The 22,167-nt window shown below is 31.0% G+C and overlaps 1 long non-coding RNA gene across 1 annotated transcript; it reads left to right on the forward strand.

The window, feature by feature from the left end:
- The first annotated feature begins 232 nt into the window (after nt 1-232).
- Nucleotides 233-14,619, forward strand: LOC128987482 (uncharacterized). The gene is made up of 3 exons (XR_008490243.1): nt 233-333; nt 948-1,214; nt 14,434-14,619. It is a non-coding gene; the product is annotated as an uncharacterized LOC128987482 (long non-coding RNA).
- Nucleotides 14,620-22,167: the final 7,548 nt, after the last annotated feature.

Here is a 22,167-nt window from a genome sequence, read left to right on the forward strand (position 1 = left end):
AAAGCCCGAATAATTGTACCTGAAAAACGTTTGCTGAATCAATACCTTTTTATTTAATATTTATTAAAACATATCCTTAATGTTTATACTACGAACCGTTGTCTACCGTAACACCGCCCACCACCGCGCCGCCGTTCCAAACGCTTCTGCTGTGCTGTAAGCTGTAAGCTGTTCCTGTTGTCGTCTGCACCGCACGGCATGTTGTTATGGTTCCAGTAAATAGATACAATGTATTAATGTAAATAAATGTAAATTAAAGAATGTTAAAATATAGTAAACCTATATTTTGGATTATAAGAAATATATTTTAAGAACATCATTAGATAACATAAGGTATGTTACTATTTATAAAATGCTCATGGCTCTATATATTTTTATTGTAGAAATAACATGGCTTCTTTATGGGTTTTGCTTATTGTAATTATGTTTATCTTAATTATGTGAGTCAATTACGCAAATTTTGGTTAGATATTGTGTTGAATTTGGATGCAAAGAAACGTACAATAAAGGAAATGGGATCCAGTTTTACAAGTAAGTTTTAAATAATTACTTACTGTATCAAGAAATGTCGCTAACTTAGGCCTATAGACTGGTCAGGGCTTCAGATAACATCTTACTGTTTAAAATCAGAAGTGCATTTTAATTTGAACTATTAATTAACTGAATCGAATAAATTCTTGTATTTTTATTTTGGTAACCATACCTACTAGCCATGCTACTATACATGCTACTAACTTAGCCTATACTCGTACCTATACTGACAAGTAGTAGCGTCAGCTCCATTTATCAATCATAGGCCCTTCATAGCTATTTTGCCATTATCATTGACTATTGCTATTATTTACATTTCCAGGTATAGGTGTTGAACTACAATGTATGTGGATTTATGGAAACTTAAGTCTAAAGGTTACTGTGAATTAAGTTAAACTATTTTGTAACTATTTCAGATTTCTATTAACTCGCCCAAAGCTGTTGAAATCCTGGGAAAAGGCTGTCAAAAGAAAAAATCGGAAAGAAACTGTTTAGTATTGATTCTTTGCAGTAAACATTTATCTGATGGCACAACGATGAAGTTTAAGTTAAGTTAGATAAGACTTGGAGCACTTGTCAAGCTCCTTAAAGATGACGCTGTGCTCACCGATTATGTACAGCAGTTCAGAAAAAAAAAACGCCGCCGTGGACAACTTTTCTATGGATAGCCTGATATTGTTGAGGTAAGATCTTTTACATCTTAAATACATATTAAGTTAAGGTTTTAACATAATAACATAATGATCATAATAAACCTAACCTAACTCTGCAAAGCGCTGTACAGTGACATTTCAGGGGGTTACAGAAAAAATAAGGCCTAGGTTGTTTGACAGTGACTGACTGACCATTTGAAATGTAATCGTTGCCAGTGGTCGTGCCCCCGTCTGGTATTACTTCACCAGAGAAGCATAAATAAGGCCTAGGTTGTTTGACAGTGACTGACTGACCATTTGAAATGTAATCGTTGCCAGTGGTCGTGCCCCCGTCTGGTATTACTTCACCAGAGAAGCATTCCATCTTTAACCCTTAGAGTGTTAAGCGTCGTGTAATCGACGCACAACACACCCGCCGTGGTGTTATGCATCGCTTTTGCTACACACAAGCATCGTTTACGGCAAAGGCTCTGAGACCGACTGAATCAGATTGAACTGGATCGAGATTGGTATCGTTGTTTTCAGCAGATTCTAAGCTTTCTCCTGATGTCTGTTTCTAGACGCTTTTCATTTTAGTTCCGAATATATTGTAGCAGACAGATGACTTGCATATTTGTAAACAACTTGGTTAACATCGCACCGATGACTGATGTGTTTTATTACGTTTATCATTGTTTTAGTGTTAAAAATAAAATTTTGTGAGATACGTGGTGCATTATAAGAAGATTTAAGTGATTTTGAAGGGCTGGTTGATGATCCTGAAGAAGTTGGTAGTGATATTGATGTAAATCATCCGCCAGATTCCTAGCTATGGTTAGGCTAGCTAACGCTAAATGTACGAAATCTGTTTTTCACCCATAACTTATTTATTTGCAAACCTACTTCCTTATATTACGGTACTATATTTTTGGAATCCTCATAAAATTTTGAACAAAGTGGCTATTTAAAAAAATTTGTAGACCTATGAATTATAAACATTTATTGAGTGCAAACATAAAATTGTTTTATTTATTTTATAATTTTTGAGAAATAACTTTATAACCTCACAAAAATGTTAGAAAATTTTTTTTGTAATGTTTTATATATAACATTGAAGCCCATAATTTTCCAAACAATATGAGTAGTGGTGAACCCAGAAAGATAAGTCACTTTAGGCGTTTTTTCCCATAAGAATAACATGGGGATCATTTTTTGGCCACCAAAACCAAAAATCCTGATCTTTGCCTAAATATCCCTATAAAATTGTTAAACCTTATTTCTTACTTATTCCCCATAAATATATTTGATATCAAGCTAAAAAAGCTATTTCTTATATTTATTTACCCTTACAAGTGTAAATGTAGAGTAGATATAATATAGCAATATGACCCCACTTTAGGCACGTTTTCCCCATAACAATAACATGGTGAGCTTTTTTTGACCACTTTTTTAAAAATCCAGCTCTTGGCCAATACAAGCCTATATAAATGTTCAATACCATTGTACAACTCCATTACTATTTCAAATCCATATCTATTCACATGTATATTCTCAAAATCATCAACTTGACAGTGCGAGGTTTGCACGTGAACTCGGGCGCGCTCCCGGCTCATGGCATGGGTGTGCTTCCGGCCGTGTGCGCGCTCCCTTGGACATCCTTTGTGGAAATCCATGAGTTCTGGCTACTTGGGAATCCAAGCCATTTGACATACAATGAATTACCCTTTCTCCTAATTACCTTCTCTACCAAATACATGTCCTTATACTTGGTCTTTAACAACTCCTCTGTATAGAAGCCTCCCCTGAGTATATTGCCATTTTCATCTTTCAAGATATAAGTTACAGGCTTTGTATTCTTAACTTCTGCTATTGTAAATAGTTCCCCTGTCCAATTTGGAGTATAACCTTTACTAAAAACATGTTTATACTTGGAAATCCTTACGCTATCACCTACCTTATATCTTGGCTTTTTAACTTGCACTACTTTAGAAGTCAACTTCTCATGCACATATTTACTATTCTTAACATTCACTTGGTTAGGCTTCATTCCTATAGATCTATGCACCTTATTATTATATTTTCGAATTAACTTTGGAAGTAAATCCAACCATTTATAACTCCCCTGAGCACTAAATTCCCTATATAACCAATTCTTTAAAGTTCTCTGAAACCTCTCTACAATTGCAGCCTTAGTTGTAGAAAATGTGTGATAGTGATTAATATTTAATTTCTTCATTAGTTTGCTAAAATATTGATTAAAAAATTCTTTTCCATTGTCAGATTGAATGTTTTTAACCCCCTTTGGTAGAATGGTTTTAATGGCTTCTGTAACCACTAACCCTGTCTTATTCTTTAGTGGAGCAGCATAAGCTTTTTTAGAAAATGCATCTATTAAAGTTAAAATATATTTATTGCCAGAATTTTCTCTAGCATAGTTTTGCATATCAATTAAATCTATTTGTAAGGTTTCGTTTATACCCAATACTTTAAAAGACCTTCTAATGAAATTCTTTCTTGCAGGCTTATGAAGTTCGTATGCAATTTCATTCATTTTTTATAACATCATCCTTTCCTGTAACTCTAAATACATCACCATTAGCCCCAATCAATAGATTATCTTCCATTCTTTTAAATACATAGTTTTCTGGTATATATGGTCTATTATCTATATACTTAAATCCGCTCAAAGATGTGGGGTCAGCAACTAATAAATCAGGATTGTATTCCATCAAATTAAATTTTCTTCCTGCATATACAAATTTTGATCCATCATAATACATAGCTTGTGACATCAAACAAATATCATCTAAATATTCCCCCATTGGTAGATTTCTTATATATTGTTTTTTGGCATCCCAACATTTTTCTTTTTTATCAAAAGTTATAGTCTGTTCTTTTGTAACACAGTCAGTGTCATCAATGGCAGGTTTAACACATACTAACCTTTTATTATTAAAATCCCAATAGCCTGCTTCCATTTTTGGAACTTGTGAAACATTCACAGCATCTTTACTATCTGTACCTTCCATCAAATTGCTAAGTTTCTGTTTCTTAGCATTCCAAACACCATTCTCTGATTCTAAAAATTCATAATTATTATCGTCTTGTACAAATTTACCATCTTCTTTTCGTATTAAAGTCTGTTGTAAAGTGGGCACATCATTTAAACTTTCACCCTTTTCCACATTAGTAATTTTCCGTTTCTTAGCATTCCAAACACCATTCTCTGATTCTAAAAATTCATAATTATTATTGTCTTGTACAAATGTACCACCATCTGTTCGTATTAAAGTCTGTTGTAAAGTGGGCACATCATCTAAACTTACACCCTTTTCCACATTAATAATTTTCTGTTTTTTAGCATTCCAATTTTTATTCTTAGATTCTAAAAACTCATATTTAGTTTTACCTTGTAAAAATACATCACCTTTTCTAGTTAATGTCTGTCCTAAAGTTGATACATCATCTACAAACTCTCCATCTTTAACATTACCAATTTTACGGTTAAAACAATTCCAACTATCATCTTGTAAATTTAAAGTAGGTTCACTACTAGCCCTGGGTTCTGCAGGCTTATTATATGGATTATATAAACGATAAAATTTATCTATAAACATATTTTTATTTAATAAATAATTCCACTTTCTCTCAATTCCTCAATAATGGAATCTATTTCATTATCCACTCCCGAGTTACCAGCTTGGCGACTTAGCCATAGAAGTCTTAACCTATCTACAAGCTCATTAGGATCATCCCAATAAATATAGTCTATTTTATTACCAGTCACTTGCCTCAAACCTTCACCAACAGATTTAAATAGAGGTTTAATTATATTAAGATATTTAGTATGTTTATTACTTGACATTGGTGCACCATCTTTGTAACTCTTTAAATGTCCATTGGTAGCTTCCAAAATCTCTTTATAATTTTGCAAATCAACCTGAGTATAATCCTCAGGTTCTTTTAAAGTTAACAATTGCCACAAACCTTTTGTCCCCTTGTAGGTTTTATTTGCAATTGTAACATCATCATTGGCAATATCAACTTCCTTATTTCCAATAAAAAATTTATTTGCTTCTCGTCTAATACCATATGTAGTGTCTGTCATACTACTTTTACTGAGGTAATTTCCTAAATAGTCTGATGCTAAAAGTCCAAAATCTAATTTCTGTGGGGTGGATTGCTGTAATGGTTGTAATGGTTGTAATCTTGGTATTATTGGTATTCTAGATGGAGTCATTGGGAGAATCTCCATTCGAGGCCTCTCTGTTTTACCAATAGATGCGATTTTCTTTAATTCTTGTAATGGCTCTATTAAAGGTTGGAATGTTTGGAACCTCTCTTCAGCCTCTAGAAACTTGCCACGTTTTAAAGCTCTATATTTCTCTCGTATTTGATTTGCAGAGTCAACCAATTCTTGTTGAATGTTTTTCATCTTTTATTTACATTTTATTTATCTCATTTGACAAAGGATTGTACTCAAACACTTTATCATGTATTATCAAACAATATGCAGATGTATTTGCTGGCACATTTTCTGCAGTTTCAATCTCTAATTTAATATCAACAATTCCTTCCTTCACTGTTTCGTTCTGTCTAGAACAGTCTATTACAATTAGTGGATATTTCTTCATAAACTCAGCCCTACTAATCATAGGATCTGGGATAGTATTATAGTAAGTCTCTCTAAACCTCATAAACATCTCATAAGCTTTAGAGACATCTCCATTTTCAAAGTCGAGATTTAAATCACTATAAGGATAATATTCAGAGTTTAGAAATACTTTGAGATTTTTTAACTTACAGTGATCAAATTCATCAGTTCTTTTTCGTGCACTATTATCCCTAGCTGTTTGGAAACCAAATATAATATACCTAGGCTTCTCCAAACTTGAAGATGTCTTTACTGACCATGTATGTCTTGTAGTATTGGGATATGATGGAAGTTCATGCAACTCTAAGCTTCTAAATGCAATTTGCAAATTTTTATTTTGCAGTAACATCTTTTGTAATTGTAACTTCTCCCCATCTGATGGTATTACATGTGGCATCACCCATTGAATTGAGTTAAGTGTAATTTTAGGAATCATATCAGCAGTACCACTGGCTGGAGCACTAGTGGTTGTTAATATACAATTCAAATCATTTTTGGATCTTTTTAACACCAATTCTTGTTTGACATTTACTAATACCTTATTAAAATCCTCAAATACACCCATTAACAGCTCTAATGGCAAACAAGTACTAAACTTGCCACCTTTATGGAACTCTTTTAAATTCGTGTCAGAATCAAATGCTACATTTGACAATTTAGTTGTTTTATTGTAAGAGCTCAATATTTTCATAAGACTAGAAATTCCTGGGTTTCTTACAATGTCTATTTCTTTACCTGCAACTTCATATCTAATTTCATCAAATAAGAATGCAAATGCATTATTTATAAAATGACCTTTATCATGATTTTCAATTTCTCCCTTAATATAGAGATAACTCCTACAAGGCAGAGTTAGTAAATCTTGATTATTAATACATATTCGAATTTCATCAGAATTATTTATTGCCAAAGTGTTATGGGGAACATAGGAGTGATTTGTAATTTTAACCACACTATCGTCGAATTGGGATTTCCCTGTAATGTCTAGAAAATCTTCCATTTTTATTAATAGAAAATTTTAACTTTAGTCCTATTGATCGTAGGAACCTAGCATTTTGTACACTTATAGATAAATTCTTATAAATTCTCATATCTTTTTTATATGACAAGTAATTGTAGTTTCTTCTCCATTAAAGTCAATTGCCTTGTCATGCTGATCGGCAAATGTAATACTGACAACATCTAAACTTCTCTTATTTACAGGAAAATATATAATATTTCTTGGAACTTCAATAATTTTGTAGCCAGGAGGAGCTTCTGGATAAAAGCTATGTATGGTGTGTGATTTGTTTCCGTTTAAATAGGACCCGTTTGCAATATTACATTTTACTCTAATCACATTTACATTATTAATGTTTATTTTATTTGTAGATTCAAACTGAACACCAGGAGTAGAAACACCTTTAAATCCCAATAAAACAGACCCTAAACATGGTTTTGTAAAATCAAACACGTGGCTAGAAAGTAATGTCGCTTTCATAGTTTTATTATTAGCTGTAAGGAAAAAGTCTGGGATTTGCTTTTGAATTTCCTTTGCAAGCTCAACCACCTCATATGTTCCTTCAGAAATTTCTATTGTAACTGGAGCATTGTGATCATAATAGAAAACATCATCACCTTCTCCAATGGTTAATTTGTTGCCTTTAAGTTGATTTAATTTTGGAATAAGCCCTTTGAATAAAAGTTTGGATTTAGTATTAATTAATGCGTCTCCATTTTTATCTATTATAACTTTAAGTTTACCATTTAATAACTGGTTTAAATCATCAACTGAGATCTCTCCCTTTGGTAATGTTTTTTTCTCTACTTTGTAATATGTTAAAGTATTTAGAGGTTTTTTAACATTAAATATAGAATTATAACTTTGAAAATCTACTAATCCAATTACATAATCATCATTTAATTCTATGGGAGGAAAGAACACTGACTTTAGCTCTGGCTCTGTACCCGAAAATGTTATAGTAAATGAATCCATTTTTATAAACAAAAATTTTTTATGAATGATAAACATAAAATTCCACAAATAGAACTATTTAAATCTTGTATTTGATCGGTTGTATAGAATATTTTATGTCCCTCAAAATATTTAATTACTTCTTTTGGAGGTTGGATTCCAAATGGGTCAAAATAAATTACAATATCTTTATTTTTACGATATGCTGTCCAATGTGTGCCAGATGAACTGTCTAAATTAACTATTCCGCACTCTTTTACTTTTGGTGTTAGATTTTTTAGCTCGTTTTTTAGGTACACCCCCCGGAAGTGAGGCACGTCTTTTGCGGCCTCTAACAGCTGGTAGTTGTCCATCTTTTTTATTAAATTTTAATCCCATTCCCATTTTTGCTTTTGCCTTCATCAAATTTGTCACCGCATAAGCTGCAGCTCTTTCAGCAAGATTTGCGTCATTTGCCGTTACTCTAGTCCAAGCTAAGTCTGCTAATCTCATGTCTGCTTTGTTCCGAGCAGCAGTATCGGGATTATTCATGTAGAATATGTCATGCTCTTTACAATAAGAGTCTAGCTTATTTTTTGGAGGTACATTTTTAGCTAAATTCTCACGTATATTCGTTCCAGGTCCACAGTACCGATATGATGGTATGTGAAGTGGAAATGGAAGGTTATTTATAAGAGTATTCAATAACCCTCGACCCCTGTAAGGCTTTAGGAATAAACCTTTGCCCTTTTTACATGTTTTCTTATTATTTTTTACCATTTTTATTATATAAAAAATGTCTTTTATTCAACAAAAACACAAATTTAAAATAGTACATACTAAGGAAAATATACCAAAGAAGTTGGGTCTATTTCCTACCAATATTCGATGTGTTATTTGTGGTCCAAGTGGAAGTGGGAAGACGGTTGTAATTTACAATTTAATTGTGAAAAAGGAAGGATTAAAATTTACAAACTTATATTTAATATCTAAATCTTTAGAACAAGAAAAATATAAAAAAATAATTGAAATATTTAGTTTGTGTGACGAAGTGAAATTACACACGTTTACTGACTGTGAAATCACACCAAATGATGTCGAATCACAGTCAGTTGTTGTATTTGATGACATAAATAGTCAAAATATTACACAATTTTTTTCAATGGGTCGACATAAAAATATAAACTGTTTTTACTTGTGTCAATCTTACAGCAAAGTACACAAACATTTACGTGATAATGTAAATTTCCTAATATTATTTAAACAAGATGATTTGAATTTAAAACATGTATATAACAATCATGTTGGTAATGATTTTTCATTTAACCAATTTAGAAATCTCTGTCATCAATGTTGGGATAAAACTAAATATGGCTTTTTTGTAATAGACAAAGAAAGGTTAAAGAATAATGGCAAATATAGATTTATGTTTGATCAATTTTATAATGACCAAGTGCAAGAGTATTGATACCATCTTCCAGAATAAACCTCTTGTCATCGTCAAACGATAGTACTTTCTTATTCATAGTTAAGGTTTGAAGATGATGATTTGTAGATTTAATTCTTGTCACATTCTCATAGTAATCTTGCCCAGTGGCAAGACAGTTCAAATAATGTTGATGTCTAAGGAGATGTTTAACTGTAGCACCATCAGCTCCTTTAGCTTTCTTTACCTCTAAAGCTTGTTTGTCTTCTTCATATAACCATTTTAGAGGAATATAAGAATATAACTTTGGTCTTAAACCACAATATTCATACATAATATGACCATCTAATTCGTCTTTAAACTTGCCAGTGACTTTTTTATTTTTATCAGAGTATAAGAAATGGTCTTTACTATATCCAGAGGTATCAAAATAGTGCAAGTCACATTCTATTTCCTTGTAAAAGTCCTCTGTAACTATAGAATACATTAAAGAATCTGTATCTGTCATTAGAAATCTTTTGTTCTTAAATTTTGACATATAATTATAGTGAAAATCATACATTATTACTTTACTGATATCCAAAATGGTCATTCCCAAATATATCGGCTTATTAAACTTTACAACTAATTTATTTAAATGTATAGCATGTAAATTGTTATCAAACTTTTTGCTACAATCAAACCTTGGATTATTGACATATTTTGTTAATAGTGACTCATCCTTGAGATATATGTCGCGAAACCTTCGTTGATTCATAATTGTTCGACCAAAGAGACTATTATTTAACAATTTGTAAAAGTCTTTTTCGAAATCAGTTTTAGCACATTTGCGTTTTTCAATATTAAAATTAATATAGGGCGCAAGCCATTTAGACTGTCTAAATTTTAAAATTCTATGGTATTTTGTAACAATCAAACCCAATTCTTCATATTTTTGTAATGCTTTATAATGTAAAATATATTTAGTTTTGTCATTTAAATTAGGTATTAATTTGCCATTCATTTTCTCAGGTGCTAATGGATAGTCATTATGTAAATCATGTAAGCTTTTATCATATTTTAAATCAACTTCTAAAATGTATCCAAACTCATCATTTTGATTGTATTTGTAGTCTATCTCATTCGTCCAACAAAATCCATCCACAGGCAGTGTCTCACACATTGCTGTAGAGTATAGTGAGTTACAGTCTAAATATATTAAATACACACTCTCTTGATTGGGATCATAATGTTCGCCCATATATCTATTATTGGCTTTAGCGTAACGTGTGGAAATCATACTGACTCCTCCTCTGATTGCACTTTCTATGAACAAATGCATGTCAATATCTTGAAATAATTGTAATTTTATACCAGTCATTCTAAGACAGGCTTCCCATGTTAGTCCTGGAAGTGAATACATATGTACGGGGTCAAGTTTATAATCTTTTAAACACAGGTCTCTAAATGTCTCAAAGACATCAGCCAGTAGCAATACATCTGTTTTAAGATATAAATCATGATATTCTTGTAAATTGTCTATATTAAAATGGGTCCAGACATTTTTAGCATGTTCATATTCGATGGGAGAGATATGTTCTTTAGTTAGAGTGCTATAGAATAATTCAATTGGGGGTAGAGACTCTGCAAACTTATCTGGTCCTGTCATGTATTCATAGGGAAATACGCCTTTACGTTGTAGTAGTGGATTGTCTATGAATCTAAATGCATTTAAATTGGAAGCTAATTTGTATAATGGAAGGGACAGAAAGTTATAGGAATCTAAAAATACTAAATCATCAACTGAGAATGAAATGTACTTTTCCATATCCTTGGCTATGCAATTTAATTTACGATCATTAAACTTTCCCAAGTGTTGCATTATTAAATGACCATCATAATTTTTTAAGTTATGGAAGAATACTGGGATTTTCTTTGTTACTTTATAGTTTAAATTACAATCATTGTGGGCAGCTCCACGGTATTGACCAGATGAATGACAATGATCTCTCACCCTATCAAAATATAAGGGCTTTTCACAAATGTGACAATGCGTTGAGTTTTGGAAAGATACCTCTTGCTCAGGAGTCATTACTAGGGGAATATATATCGCCATTTGACGTTTAATGAAGTCATAAGTTTTAAATAACCTTTTGAAAAACACATCCATAACATTTGCACCACTATATAACTCTTCAGAAATAATCTTAGAATCTCTCACTAAGACAAATGCAAATCCAGATGGAGTATGGTTGTTAGAGTTTATAAAGCATTCAAAATCTGCATAAATCACAAATGGAGCTTTAAGTTGATATTTATAATTTTTAAATTTTAATGTATCTTGTTTAGACATTTCCACTCGTTGAGCATCAAAATTTTTACAATATGTTATGTGACGTTCTAATATATCATTAGTGTAAAAATGTTGCAAACACAACTTACAAAAATACTTCTTATTGTTATCTTTTGTAGATCTCAACATTAACTTATTAAAATCACGAATTAAACAGTAATGTGATTTACGACCTTCTTGTAATAATAATAAATCTACATGAATATTACTATTCAGTTTAGTTGTTCTTAGTGGATGTATTAATTTCTGGTCTTCAACTCCAAATACATTGACACTTATATTATTCTGTGTTTCAAATTTTTCTATATCAGATATTTTTACGGGATATTTTATATTTGTCATATTTAACTGCCCTATGTAGGGTGCATAGCTAGAGACCCTTTCAGCATTTTCATTGATACAATTCCTTGGATGTAAAGCTGCTAAAATTGACCATAGGAAGCATTTATTATCAGCATTTTTAATATTTAAAACTGCATGTTTTGATTGAATACTTTTTGGTGTAGGGATATATGACTTTGGAGTTAGGGGCTTATACTTGTAAATATGCAACTGCCAATACTTAGTGTGGTCATAAATCCATCCACTGCCTTGGGCTTGATATTTGTGTATAGAAGCATCAATCTTTAAAAGTGAATTTTCAATTTGAGGTTTTAAATCTCTCTTCTCAATAGTTAAGGTAGTAAGGCTTCTAAAATCCACAATACATTCTTTCTCATTAACTAATTTTCCATTTTGATCCATTGAATATTTCATAAATTTAATTCTCCTAACTAAAGTCCATTTTATCGGAAGAGGACAAGACTTCAGTGTATTTTCAAGGTCAGCTCTAATCGATTCACCGACAAATTTAATCATTGTATATGGACATTTGATGCAAGAATTGGCATGTCTTTTAAAATGTCCAACAACATTCGTTTTACAGAAATTACAAGTCTTGTGATTTTGTAATATATGTGATTTTAAAGCCACATTATTATCACAGATTAAATTGCAAACTTTGCACAGTTTTACCTTCATTTGATGAATTACCTTGTAGTGGCGAATCAGGTTACTTTTGGTGGAGAGCGACACGGAGCAGTGTTGACAGGTGGGCCTCATGGTCCAGAATGAAATATCACCCGAATGTCACTTCTATTTATAGACTTTTCAAAATTTCAAAATTTTTTAACCAGAAATTGTGAAATTTTCAAAATTTTTAGCTAGAAATTAAAAAAAATTAAACAATTTAACTAGAAATTACTTCAACAGGAGGTCACCCACCCAAGGCTTAATCAAGAGCTACCACTAGAGACGAGAAAACCGACCATAAGTCGGGAGCGAGAAGCCTGACCATAGGTCGGGAGCACGACCGGGAGCGTGCCCAAGTTCACATACAAACCTCGCATGATTTTGAGAATATACATGTGAATAGATATGGATTTGAAATAGTAATGGAGTTGTACAATGGTATTGAACATTTATATAGGCTTGTATTGGCCAAGAGCTGGATTTTTAAAAAAGTGGTCAAAAAAAGCTCACCATGTTATTGTTATGGGGAAAACGTGCCTAAAGTGGGGTCATATTGCTATATTATATCTACTCTACATTTACATTTGTAAGGGTAAATAAATATAAGAAATAGCTTTTTTAGCTTGATATCGAATATATTTATGGGGAATAAGTAAGAAATAAGGTTTAACAATTTTATAGGGATATTTAGGCAAAGATCAGGATTTTTGGTTTTGGTGGCCAAAAAATGATCCCCATGTTATTCTTATGGGAAAAAACGCCTAAAGTGACTTATCTTTCTGGGTTCACCACTACTAATATGATATATAAAACAGTATACTTTAGAGTGTTTTTCAGTTTCTAAGGTAGGCCTACATTTTAATAAAGTCCTGCGATTGCGCAATAAATGGGCGGACATTAATACCATTACTATGGACACTTGGAGGGTTAAAATACCTTAAAATGAAAGTATTCTGTGCCTTAGAAAAATGTTAAGGTTGTTTTCATGTATTATAAGATCGTACGAATAGGCCTACTTAATTTTAGGAAAAAATAAGCTGGCATCGCAAAATTTCACAGACACAGAAATTGGTGCTTATCAGCTAACTTATAACTAATGATAATATTTTGGCCTTAAAACTCAAGCAGACCTTACTTACTTGGATACTTGAAGTCTATGTCGTTGATCGATGATATCGGTATGACTGCGTCATATTTACCTATAACCCTATCCTATAACCCTATCAGAACTACAATACTACCTACTATAATATTCAGAAATTAATTAGGCTGATGTCCTATTAAAGAATACAATTTAGCCTACAGTGTCAACATTTCAGGTGCTAAGTGTCTTTATCGTTATTCATGCAATGTTTTAAAGTCCTCAGATTATCCTAAATTTTTCCTTCCGGATCGATATCTGCCATATGAATCTGGTGACAACCTTACCTAACATAGGCCTAACTGCCACAGTGAGAGTAATAGTGACACTAACTTATTACTCTCACTGTGGCAGTTAATAGTGGCTGTAATTTTAATGAAATCCCTGTAAAAAAACTATAAATTGTATTAGCTAATTTTGGTTGCACTTCTATATAAGGCCTGTGGCACAGCAACATGGAAGTATTTAGTGTAAAGTAATTTTGTTATCTGACGGAACTTTGAAACCTAACTATACCTGATTTAGTATTCTATTATTTTTACTTTTATTACTTCTACCTGGTGTCAGCGCAAGTGTAGCCTTCATTTTTAAATTTTTACAGCTCATTTCAGTAGAAGCGAATTATTATCTCACACTCACAGTTTTGTCTAGTTTGGTTTAATCTTGATTGGTTTTTTGATTGAAACCGTTTAAAAATCTGAATCAGTAAGGACCACCTCTTATTTTTTTTACCGAGTAATGTTATAAAAAATCTAAGGCCTTTTTTGTTTCAGACTCCAATTGAACCCATGGAGATTAAGACGCCAAGACAAAGCACAGGGAAAATCAAACGGACATCAGCCAAATCCACCACAGCAAACACACTCAAATTGATAGTTCAGTTTCTCCAATGAAAAAAACTCCAAATGTAATGATCTAAGACTTGGATAAAAGAAGATTCACTTTGTTTTTGTCAAATGTTTAAATACACTGTATTTGACTAATTAATTTGTTTTATTTACTAAACCTCAACTTCCTCATAAATAAAATTCTTATTGTGCCTATTGGGGTTTCTAAATAAGTTAAGTTACTCTTGCAAAATATATTTTGTTTTATTTCACAGTCATTTTATTTTTTAATATTTCATTCTTGTAATTTGGAACTTAAAGTTATTCAAAATCCTTAACTGTCCTTCAGCATTAGAATTGTGCAATGTCAATGTTTCACAATAATTATAATTGCCTAATGAAGATCTCAACTTATAGCCAAGACAGTCAGACGGTAACAGTGGTAAAAAAATAACATTTTTTAGCACTCTAACATGGATTTTTACATAGCCTAACTTGAAAGAATCTTTCAGAAGTTTCAGAAGAAGTTTCAGAGGTTTACTGTTTTCATGCTCTTGTTAATTGCCTAAATTTAATATAATATAAGCTATTTTGAAATTCATTTGATCACCCTTAAAATGGTGATTCTAATCTAGTAAGGAATAACTTCTGGTATTGTGTCTTTAAAAGTCTGATATAACAAATTCAAGAATTTTGTAAATGAAGCCTATTTGTGAGTGAATCAGAAGCATAACCTACAGTAAGAGGCCTTAAAATGCATTCATGGTCATGCCTTAATAAAATAATATATTACTTTTATTTGCTTTTACATACAGTTCTGCAGTGCTAACAGATTGTTATAATCAAAATTATTATAACTGTATAAAAAAAAAACAACAACTATTACTTTTAGGTCATTAATAATTAGTTAGAAACGAAGTATGATTTTTAGCCAGGATATATACTCTCTAGTTATAAAACAAAGGAATGCTTGCCATACTAGAAGCTTGATTATAAATATGTTTAGAATTTTTGGCCCCAAGAACTGAATATGCAATGAAAACCTACTCGTTCAGATGTTCAAATCAATTTATGTAGATATATTACATGTATCTCTGAATTTTTGGCTATGTCAGGTAATTGTAAATAAAGACTAGTATTAACAGAAATGTTATCACAACAAAACTCATTTATTTAATTTTTTTCTAGTAAGAACTCGAAGGTTGAACATGAGCTATCAGCCCATTTATTAACATGCAATTTTAAATTTCGCGCCAACTCCGGCCTCACGCAAACATGGCGGGCGTTTGACACGGCGGCGCGGTGGTGGGGGAAGGCGCGCTGGTGGGCGGTGTTACGGTAGACAACGGTTCGTGTTTATACCATCGATTACTTACCTAAGGGACACTGTTGTGATTTGCGACAGCAAGCCTATGTTTATTTCTATGTTTATTTACGATAGAATTATCTTCAGAAAAGTTTTTTATTTTTTACTTTACTGGTTCATGGTGGAAAAGACCCGCTTTGGAAGAATATGAATAAATACCTCCCTCAATAGCAGTGATTGGCCAATAGTCGTTTCCACGTTCCAAGAACACAGCTTCACCAACTTACATCTGCAAAAGATAAATAACCCTCCACAGCAAACCTGTAGATGGCTAAGCGAATTTATACTTTAACACTCACTACTCAATACTCAATACTCACCATTCACTATTCACTATTCACTATTCACTATTCACTTTTACTATTCACTATTCACTTTCACTATTCACTAATCACTATTCACTATTCACTACTTACTACTCATTACTCATCACTCATCACTCATTACCAACTACTCACTACACACTACTCACTAACTCATTACTCCCTACTCAATACCCATTACTCATTACTCGTTAGTTATTTCCAATTACGCATTACGCATATCGCATTACTCATTAATCATTCATTACTCATTACTTAATACTCACTATTCTCACTACTTAATACTCTCCACCCACTACTCATTATTTGTAACTCACCAATCACTACTCACTTCTAACTACTTACTATTCACTACTCACTACTCGTCGTTCGTCGTTCATCGTTCATCATTCATCGTTCATCGTTCATCGTTCATCGTTCATCGTTCATCGTTCATCGTTATTCGTTATTCATTAGTCATTGTTCATTGTTCATTGTTCATTATTCGTTAATCGTTATTCGTTATCCATTATTCATTATTCGTTATCCATTGTTCATTGTTCATTATTCATTGTTCATTGTTCATTGTTCATTATTCATTATTCATTATTCATAATTTGTTATTCGTTATTCGTTATTCATTATTCATTATTCATTATTCATTATTCGTTATTCATTATTCATAATTCATGATTCATTATCCATTATTCATTATTCATTATCCATTATCAATTATTCATTATTCATTATTCATTATCCATTATCCATTATCCATTATCCATTATCCATTATTCATTATTCATTATTCATTATTCATTATCCATTATCCATTATTTATTATTCGTTATTCGTTATTCGTTATTCGTTATTCGTTATTCGTTATTCGTTATTCGTTATTCATTATTCATTATTCATTATTCATTATTCATTATTCATTATTCATTATTCATTATTCATTATTCATTATTCATTATTCATTATTCATTATTCATTATTCATTATTCATTATTCATTATTCATTATTCATTATTCATTATTCATTGTTCATTATTCATTATTCATTATTCATTATTCATTATTCATTATTCATTATTCATTATTCATTATTCATTATTCATTATTCATTATTCATTATTCATTATTCATTATTCATTATTCATTATTCATTATTCATTATTCATTATTCATTATTCATTATTCATTATTCATTATTCATTATTCATTATTCATTATTCATTATTCATTATTCATTATTCATTATTCATTATTCATTATTCATTATTCATTATTCATTATTCCAAATATTCCTGGCACTGAGCTCTTTCCCCCTGCACATCGATGAGTGTTGAGTGAAAGTGCTGAGGAAAAAGTACTGAGAGTAATCACCTTAATTCTATATGTAGCTTAATCACTTAAATACATTTTTTATTTTTTTATTTTAATTGCTTCTATTTATTTTTTTTTGTTTGTAGATATGTTTTTTAAATGTGTTTTATATTTTTCAAATTTTAAGATATACCAAATACGTAGTTTAAAGGATAACTTGAGCGAGTGAAGGCTATTTCTCTTAAGAGTAATGGAAATTAAAAAAGTGTAAAGGTTAAACTGTACTAAACATTTTAGTCATAGGGATATAGCTAAAAAATACAAAATACCAATAAAGTATAAACAAACAACGACAGGAGGGCTTATTGCTAAAAATAAAATTCAACGCTATTGTTACTACAACATTATTACAACTTTTAACTGATCAACTTTAGTTAGTCTGTATCGCGAGACGCAAGAACTTTTAATGACGGTTTTACAACACTACACCACAACTCGGTCAATTAACAATAAAACTTTAACCTAACTAAAGTTTCATGTTTTTTCGAACAATGAATTGCTTGTAAAAATGAGAATTAATTTAACCAGGCCAATCCTATCCCACTTTAAGCACCTTAGAAATAACCCATTTTTTAACGAATATGTTGAAATTTATATTATTGTATTGTTTACTGTGATACCTACATTGTGTAATGCAGTATATGGCAATTTAAATAACCTCAGATCCATACAGTCAATACTTTACGTTTAGCTGGCAACTTATTAATACTTTTAATAATGTATTAAAGAAAATGTAAGGGAATATATGAAAATCAAGGTAATTTATCCATGATAGGCTATTAATTAATATAATAGTAATAGTTATCAATCTTCGTTTGATAAAGGCTATACATTAATATTGATAATTAGTTGATGTCCTTATGTAAAGAAACGTACTGTGCAAAGTTTTTGAATTTCTAAGAAGGAAGCTTGCTTTTAAAAGATATAATGATAAAATATAATTTAATTTATGGTAAAAGATTGCAATAAAGATAAGTTCAGCCACACAATTACTTACAGCCAAGAAGCTGGAAAACTTGAGGAAATATAAGTGGACAATGGAGTCTACTGACGGACACATCTGTAACACAAGTTGATTGATGTTTTCTGTTTGAACTTTGGAAAGGATTTATAGCTACTCTGAGAATTGTCAGGTGGTTCATTCATCTCTAGCTATAGTTTGTGACATGTATTTATATTCATATTCATCACTTCGTTAGTATAAGTATATACAGAGTGTCACAAAAATCCTTAGCGGGATATACATAGCCGGATTCTACATACAACAATAAGACGAAGATCAAGAATCAAATTTTTCCCAAAATCGCTTCGTTATCCAGATAGGCCTATCTGCCATTTGGTATGTTTCACATAGTATAGACACATGTAAGAAAAAATATTTTTAATTCTAATTACTGAAGAATGGCTGATTTTATGGGGAAAGTGTTGATTCACGTCGTTGTTACTAACACTGACAATAGCAAGGCTCGTCCAGGCTATATAGCGAGGACAATATAGCATTGTAACAACGTGCTGTTAATGGAATTAGATTAGATCAATACGTATCTATAAAGTATAATAATTACGCACACCTATTAAAATGCATATGGTAAAACTCAGTTTATAAACAATTGAGTAAAGTCGTATAGCTACAGTTAAATAATATTAAAATTATATATAAAATATATAATGTTAAATAATTAAATAGCCTATACAAATAAAAAAACCCGTACAATATATTATATCGTACGGATTTTTAACTGTGTATTTAGTGCTTAAGATTAATAGTAATTGAAAGTACAATAAAGGGTATAAGCCTATCCATTGACTATATACCGTAATATTGGACTATTATCTCACCATGTTTAACTTACTAATTCTATAGCACAAAAACTACCTGTGTGTGTAATATTTGATCAACTCGGTTCACAACAACCTACACTTATCCTATTCAAATCTAACCTGACTTTGAAATCCGTAACATATCTACTTTAATAACACAGAGACAGTTACATGCACAGACAGTTACAGTTGCATAGATTAATAATGTCTTTGCGTTAACTTATTTATTCTCATCTTTTCCTCTTCAGTTCACCGTAAATTGTACTGGCATAATGTGGCAAACAGACCAGAATGTAACCAAAAGAACCCAGTAAATAATGAAAACTTCAAACTACCAATGTTCAGTCAACATTTATGCCCTCGGAGCAATGTTTGCACCGTTGTTTTCAAGTAAAAAGCCAGTCTAATATTTACTTTAAACTTGGAATTATCATAAATTTTACAGTTATAGCAATTTTCTGGTGAGGAAATATCGTAATAAATAGGCTCAGTTTACAAAAGTAAACAAAACTTTAAACGGCCGTAGTTCTGTATGTGTGAGAGCGAAACAATATTTGCAACGTTATTGTCAGCTAAAAATCTAGTTTCTTATGATCAATACAAGAAAGATAATTTAATAATGGTATATTATTCAAGAAATTCCTATTCTAGTAGACTTTTAGTCCTTTTAAATGCAATAATTTCATACGCATTCATTATCAAGTTTTGAAGCTCTCTTATATGGATACATAGAACAAATAGATGACCTCAACTACAAGATTTCACTCAGTTAGTTTCATATTTTCACGATTTTTTTTTATATTTTAATTCGTTGAATGTAAGTAGATCTACTGCCATTGCCAATTCCCTAAACAAGTGCATACAGATCGTTTAATTTAGTTTTAAAGATGAATTTAATACGACAGTGTAGCAAGAATAAAGATTACTGGGATTTCGTAAATCAAGAAGTAAAGTTTAATAGGGCACTAGAATATTTTTCATCTAAGGGTTAAGTACATTATATGTATAATATTTTGATTCGTTTTTTGTTACAAATAAAACGGTATAGCTACCAAAAATTATGCATTTCAATAATTTACCTTAAAATATAAAGGATTTTGACTTTCTGTTTATTAGTTGTAACTTGTTCGAATTTCTCTGTTTGGCTGAAATTATTATAAAGCTCTTTTATAAAGCTGTGCAATTAACATTGAGTGAAGAATATATGGAGTTAGACTTTTCAAGAAAGGCTTACTGAAACGATCTGAACACAAGAATCTAAGAAGTTAACTGATGAGTATTTTACATGATATTAGTATAATCTTTATAAGTTTGCAATATAAATATTCCACTCAGGCTAAAAAAAGAATTTAATCGATTTATATAACATTGTAACAGTTACCTAACAACATAACTCATGCTGATAAATCTGATTTAATCCAAGATTTTTTCACAGATTTTTTTAAAATTATTTAAAGTCATAAAGTTAAACATATTTAAAAATCCAAAATCCTTTCTTCAGATCACAAGAAACGCGCACAGTGTCTAAATTTTCATACAAATTGAAAACAAGAAAATCCATTTTGAGTAAGCAAAGAACACAAAACTGTAAGAATTTCAAATTGTTTTGAATGTACAAGTGAAAAAGAAGTAATGGTTTATTTATATCAATTTGGTCCAAATGTATGTGCATTCAATTTGAATAATATCACCACCCTAAAAGAGTATAAAATTTTACTGAAATATTAAAAAATAAGTTTCATATTTGTTCAAGCTGCTAAGAGAAAACGTTTAGCCTAGTTACGGTATTTTCAAATTTAAATTAAATACATTATTTGTAATATATATACTGTTATATATAAATCCAATGGTGTCATTCTGTATGTATATTAGGTTACTAATAAGCGCAAAAACTACTGAACCGAATGGGCTTAAATTTTACAAAAATATAGCTACTATACCAAAAATGGTAATAGGACTATTCACACTTCAATACTGAATCGTCTCGTTACCGGTATTATTTTAAACTTTTCACTTGCGTGGTATGGAGACTATATACAGCCATTGAACACTTAATTATAGGTTACATAATTAAATACATTAACGTGTGTATCACTTAATTATATTGAAACTTGTAATTATTGCAATACATTTCTACGTTATAGTATTAAAATCAAAGGCTGAAATGCTTCTAGAGCTAAACACATTTACATTTAGGTTGCGAAAACATAAATGAGCTTTAGAAAGTTTCTGGTGTAATGTTTCAATGGATGGCTAATGGCTATTCTGGCTAAGTCAACTGAAAGACCTCAATCCGGAGGTTTATAAATACATTTTTCTTTGAACTATAAACATTTAATTTACCTTCAATTCACCTTTAAAATGGAACAGGGTGTTCATAAAAAAGTGCATTTGAGAAGATTATTCCAGGAAATACAACAGGATAATAAACGGTATCTGCAATCTGACGCATACTTTCCCGATTAGATTGTAAACAACCTTTATAATGGGTAAGCCCATATATCTCCTAGGGAAAATGTCACTGTAATTGTTTCAGCGATAGGAGGTTGCACTATTTTTTAGAATTAGCATTATCATAACACATTAATTTTGATCAAAACTGACTTTTTTCTCAAATTCAACTTTTTTTATTTAATAATTTTTTTAATGAGAAACAACATAAGTTAGAATAACTTTTTACAAGAATGGGGTTTGTACCATTTTGTTCAGAATACAAAGGATAATAACATAGCCTATTATATTTTTTCCGTTCGGGTCATTTTTTAAGAAATCCGTTTTTCTTTTATTTTTGGGTTTTTTAAGTGG

Source organism: Macrosteles quadrilineatus, unplaced genomic scaffold, assembly GCF_028750875.1.
Source record: "Macrosteles quadrilineatus isolate MER2022 unplaced genomic scaffold, UCM_ALF_1.0 Scaffold_2__2_contigs__length_208266976, whole genome shotgun sequence".
Taxonomy (NCBI): Eukaryota; Metazoa; Arthropoda; class Insecta; order Hemiptera; family Cicadellidae; genus Macrosteles; species Macrosteles quadrilineatus.